The following is a 6000-nucleotide window of genomic DNA, read 5'->3' on the forward strand; positions in this document are numbered from 1 at the left end:
CTTTTTGGCACCAGGGACCTGTCTGATGGAAGACAGTTTTTACATGGACGTAAGGAGGGTGGATGGTTTTGGGATGAAACTGTTCCACCTCAGATCATCAGGCATTAGTTAGATTCTCAAAAGGAACGCGCAACCTAGATCCCTCACATGCACAGTCCACAATAGGGTTTGAGTTGCTATGAGAATCTAATGCTGTTGCTGATCTGACAGGAGGCAGAGCTCAGGCAGTAGGTAATGCTCACCCATCACTCACCTCCTGCTGTGTGGCCTGGTCCCTAACAGGGTCCCTGCACAGCATGTAACCATATGAATACTGCAGGCAATTGCAACACAATGCTAAGTATTTGTTCTGTTGTTTTTACCTTCATCTTCTTTGTGATGGTACAATGTTAGGTATTTGAATATCTATACATATCAAAACATAGAAAAGGTACTGGGTGCCGTGGCTCACACATGTAATCCCAGAACTTGGGAAGGCTGAGGCAGGAAGTTCAAGACCAGCTTGGGCAATGTGGTGAGACCTTATCTCTACCAAAAAAAAAAAAAAAAAAAAAAAAAAAAAACTAAAAGCTACTTCATATACATTTCCTTTCATTTCCTTCTTTTTTTTTTTTGAGACAGAGTTTCACTCTTGTTGCCCAGGTGGAGTGCAATGGCGCGATCTTGGCTGACTGCAACCACCACCTCCTGGAATCCTGAAGTGATTCTCCTGCCTCAGCCTGAGTAGCTGGGATTTCAGGCACCTGCCACCATGCCCGATTAATTTTTCTTTTTTTTTCAAACAGGGTCTGGGCTGGGCACAGCGGCTCACGCCTGTAATCCCAGCACTTTGGGAACCTGAGGAGGGTGAATCACCTGAGGTCAAGAGTTCAAGACCCGGGCCGGGCGCGGTGGCTCAAGCCTGTAATCCCAGCACTTTGGGAGGCCGAGACGGGCGGATCACAAGGTCAGGAGATCGAGACCACCCTGGCTAATACGGTGAAACCCCATCTCTACTAAAACTACAAAAAACTAGCCGGGCGACGAGGCGGGCGCCTGTAGTCCCAGCTACTTGGGAGGCTGAGGCAGGAGAATGGTGTAAACCCGGGAGGCGGAGCTTGCAGTGAGCTGAGATCCGGCCACCGCACTCCAGCCTGGGCGACAGAGCCAGACTCTGTCTCAAAAAAAAAATAAAAAAATAAAAAAATAAATAAATAAAAGAGTTCAAGACCCGCCTGGCCAAATTGGAGAAACCCTCGTTTCTACTAAAACTACAAAAATTAGCTGGGCATGGTGGCAGGCACTTGTAATCTTAGTTACTCAGCTGTCTGAGGCAGAATAATCTTGTGAACCCGGGAGGTGGAGGCTGCAGTGAGCTGAGATCACACCACTGCACTTCAGCCTGGGCGACAGAGTGAGACTGTCTCAATAAATAAATAAATAACATAAATAAAAATTAAAAAAAAACAGTCTGGCTGTCACTTGGGCCATAGTGCCAGGTGAGATCTCAGCTTACTGTAATCTCCATCTCCTGGGCCCATTAATTTTTGTATATTTTGGAAGAAATGGGGTTTTGCCATGTTATCCAGGCTGGTCTGGAACTCCTGAGCTCAAGCAATCTTCCCGCCTCTGCCTCCCCAAAGTGCTAGGATTACAGGCATGAGCCACCCCGCCCAGCCTCCTTTACTTTATACATTTTTTCACTTTATGTGTATATGTGTGTGTGTGTGTGTGTGTGTGTGTGTGTGTGTGTGTGATACAAATGGTATCAGACTGCATTATTTTGTTTCTTTCTTTCTTTTTATTAGTATTATTAAAAAATAACTAGAGGCTGGGCCCAGTGGCTCCTGCCTATAATCCCAGCACTGTGGGAGGCTGAGGCAGGTGGATCACTTGAGGTCAGGAGCTTGAGACCAGCCTGGCCAACGTGGTGAAACCCCGTCTCTACTAAAAACACAAAAAATTAGCCTGGCGTGGTGGCACACACCTGTAATCCCAGCTACTAGGGAGGCTGAGACAGGAGAATTGCTTAAACCTGGGAGGCAGAGGTTGCAATGAGCCAAGATCATGCCATTGCACTTCAGCCTGGGTGACAGAGCAAGATTTTGTCTCAACAATAATAATAATAACTAGAGATGAGATTCTCTCTATGCTGCCCGGGCTGGTCTGAACTCCTGTCCTCTGCAGTCCTCCCACCTGTGCCTCCCAAAGTACTGGGACTACAGGCCTGAGGCTTTATGCTTAGTCCTTTTTTTTTTTTAAATTAATTAATTATTTATTTATTTTTTGAGACAGAGTCTTGCTCTGTCGCCCAGGCTGGAGTGCAGTAGCACTATCTCGGCTCACTGCAACCTCCACCTCCCAGGTTCAAGCAATTCTCCTGCCTCAGCCTCTCCAGCAGCTGGGACAACAGGCACCCACCACCACGCCCAACTAATTTTTATATTTTTAGTAGAGGCAGAGTTTCATCATATTGGCCAGGCTGCTCTCCAACTCCTGACATTGTGATCCTCCCATCTCAGCCTCCCAAAGTGCTGGGATTATAGGCGTGAGCCATTGTGCCTGGCCTTTTTTTTGTTTTGTATTTTTAGTAGAGACAGGGTTTCACCACGTTAGCCAGGACGATCTCAATCTCCTGGCCTCGTGATCCGCCTGCCTCAGCCTCCCAAAGTGCTGGGATTACAGGCATGAGCCACTGCGCCCAGCCCACCTTGCAACTTTCTAGCTTGTCTTTCCCAATTTGACTCCAGTACCTGCCCTTCACGGAAGCCTACACTGACTGCTTCCTCTGAAATGAGATGGCTACCCCCTCTGGCCTTTGCAGGTCTGGGATACCTTTCGCCTGATACCTCAAACTGCATCCACTCATTCCTTTCACAAAGACGGAAGTAGCACAGGCACTGTGCAATTTCAGGGAGGAGTAACATGCAAAATAATCAAACAGGGCCAAGGGCCGGAAATGACGTGGGTGTGGTCTGGGAAGATTCGCTCAGAAGATGTTACATTTAAACAGATAGCTAAATGAACAAAAGGAGCCAGCCTTGGAGAGATGTGATAGAAGGGCATTCCAGAACAGATAACAGCCTGTGCAAAGGCCATGTGGTTGGAAGTAAGGTGAGACAATTTGTTTTTGGCCTTTTTTGGAGATGGGAGGTTGTTTGCTTTTTTTGTTTCTTTGATCTTACTCTGTTGCCCAGGCTGGAATGCCGTGGCATGATTTTTTTTTTTTTTTTTTTTTTTTTTTTGAGACGGAGTCTCGCTCTATCACCCAGGCCGGAGTGCATGGCACTATCTCGGCTCACCACAACCTCTGCCTCTCGGGTTCAAATAGTTCTCTGCCTCAGCCACCTAGGTAGCTGGGATTACAGGCACCCGCCACCACGCCCGGATAATTTTTGTATTTTTAGTAGAGATGGGGTTTCACCATCTTGGCCAGGCTGGTCTTAAACTCCTGACCTCGTGATCCACCCGCCTTGGCCTCCCAAAGTGCTGGGATAACAGGTGTCAGCCACCGCACCTGGCCTTTTTTTGTTGTTTTTTGAGATGGAGTCTCACTCTATTGCCCAGGCTGGGGTGCAATGGCATGATCTCAGCTCACTGCAACCTCTGCCTCCCAGGTTCAAGTGATTCTCCTGCCTCAGCCTCCCAAGTAGCTGGGATTACAGGTGAGACCACCACGCCCAGCTAATGTTTGTATTTTCCATAGAGACAGGGTTTCACTATGTGGGTCATGCTGATCTCGAACTCCTGACCTCATGACCCGCCTGCCTCAGCCTCCCAAAGTGCTGGGATTACAGGTGTGAGCCAATCGCTGGCCTTTTTTTTTTTTTTTCCTGAGACAGAGTCTTGCTCTATTACCCAGACTGGAGTGCTGTGGCATGATCTCAGCTCACTGTAACCTCTGCCTCCCTAGTTCAAGTGATTCTCCTGCCTCAGCCTGCTGAGTAGCTGGCACCACGCCCAGCTAATTTTTTTTTTTTTTTACATGGAGTTTTACTCTTGTTGCCTAGGCTGGAGTGCAATGGCGCGATCTTGACTCACTGCAACCTCCATCTCCCAGGTTCAAGTGATTCTTCTGCCTTGGCCTCCCAAGTAGCTGGGATTACAGATGCCCACGACCACACCCAGCTAATTTTTTGTATTTAATAGAGATAGGTTTCACCATGTTGGTCAGGCTGGTCTTGAACTCACCTCAGGTGATCCACCTGCTTCTGCCTCTCAAAGTGCTGGGATTACAGGCACGCCCGGCCCAGTGGTGCAATCTTGGCTCACTGCAACCTCCACCTCTTGGGTTCAAGCAATTCTCGAGCCTCCGCCTCCCCAGTAGCTGGGATTATAGGCATCTGCCACCACAGCTGGCTAATTTTTTTTTTTTTTTTTTTTCGTATTTTCAGTAGAGATGGGGTTTCACCATGTTGGCCAGACTGGTCTCAAACTCCTGACCTAAGGTGATCCACCTGACCTAGCCTCCCAAAGTCCTGGGATTACAGACACGAGCCACTGCACCTGGCCAAGGTGAGACTATTTGAAGAACATAGTGAAGGCTAATGTTGCTGGATGGGGGTGAGGAGAGTGAAGTGTTTGGACAGGTAGGCAGAGAAGTCTGACAAGACCACCTTGTAGACCAGGTGAGGAGTATGAAGTTTTTCCTAAGTCCTCTAGGAAACCAGGGGCAGGCATGTTTTCTAGCAGGGAGAAGCAGGGATGGTGACGGTGTGATTTAGGATTTCCAAGGCCCCTGAGTGAATTAGAGAGGGGTAAGAACAGCTGCAAGGATGTGCCGGTGCAGTTATCATGTTTTGTTGAGATTGTACAATTAGTTTGTCTCGCCGCAACACTTTGTTTTTTTTAGTTTTGTTTTGTGTCCCAGGCTGGAGTACAGTAGCATGATCTTGGCTCATTGCAACCTCCGCCTCCTGGGTTCAAACGATCTCCTACCTCAGCCTCCTGAGTAGCTGGGATTACAGATGTGTGCCACCACACCCGGCTAATTTTTGTATTTTTAGTAGAGGCGGGGTTTTGCCATGTTGGCCAGGCTGGTCTCGAACTCCTGACCTCAGGTGATCCGCCTGCCTCGGCTTCCCAAAGTGCTGGGATTACAGGCGTGAGCCACTGTGCCTGGCAACCACCCCCCACTCCTTTTTTATTTTTAATATTTTTGAGATGGAGTCTTGCTTTGTTGCCCAGTCTGGAGTGCAGTGGTGGGATCTCGGCTCACTGCAACTTCTGCCTCCCACGTTCAAGCAATTCTGGTGCCTCAGCCTCCTTAGTAGCTGGGACTACAGGCATGAGCCACCATGCCAGGCTATGTCTCCCCACCCCCCTTTTTTTTGTTTGTTTTTTGAGACAGAGTCTCACTCTTGTTGCCCAGTCTGGAGTGCAATGGTGCAATCTTGGCTTGCTGCAACCTCTGCCTCCCAGATTCAAGTGATTCTCCTGCCTTAGCCTCCCGAGTAGCTGGGACTACAGGCGCTCACAACCATGCCTGGCTAATTTTTTTTTTTTTTTTTTTGAGACGGAGTTTCGCTCTATTGCCCAGGCTGGAATGCAGTGGCGCAATTTCGGCTCACTGCAAGCTCCGCCTCCCGGGTTCACGCCATTCTCCTGCCTCAGCCTCCCAAGTAGCTGCGACTATAGGTGCCTGCCAACACGCCCGGCTAATTTTTTGTGTTTTAGTAGAGACAGGGTTTCACCGTGTTAGCTAGGATGGTCTCAATCTCCTGACCTCGTGATCCACCCGCCTCGGCCTCCCAAAGTGCTGGGATTACAGGCGTGAGCCACCACACCTGGCCCGGCTAATTTTTTTGTATTTTTAGTACAGATGGGGTTTCACCATGTTGGCCAGGCTGGTCTCAAACTCCTGATCTCAGGTGATCCACCCACCTTGGCCTTCCAAAGTGCTGGGATTACAGGCTTGAACCACCGCACCCGGCTACGTCTCCCCTTTTAAATTGCAAAGTGTGGCTGGATGTGGTGGCTCATACCTGTAATCCCAGCATTTTGGGAGGCCGAAGCGGGAGG

The sequence above is a fragment of the Rhinopithecus bieti genome, unplaced genomic scaffold (genome assembly GCF_001698545.2).
Source record: "Rhinopithecus bieti isolate Rb0 unplaced genomic scaffold, ASM169854v2 scaffold_33432, whole genome shotgun sequence".
In the NCBI taxonomy this organism is placed as follows: domain Eukaryota; kingdom Metazoa; phylum Chordata; class Mammalia; order Primates; family Cercopithecidae; genus Rhinopithecus; species Rhinopithecus bieti.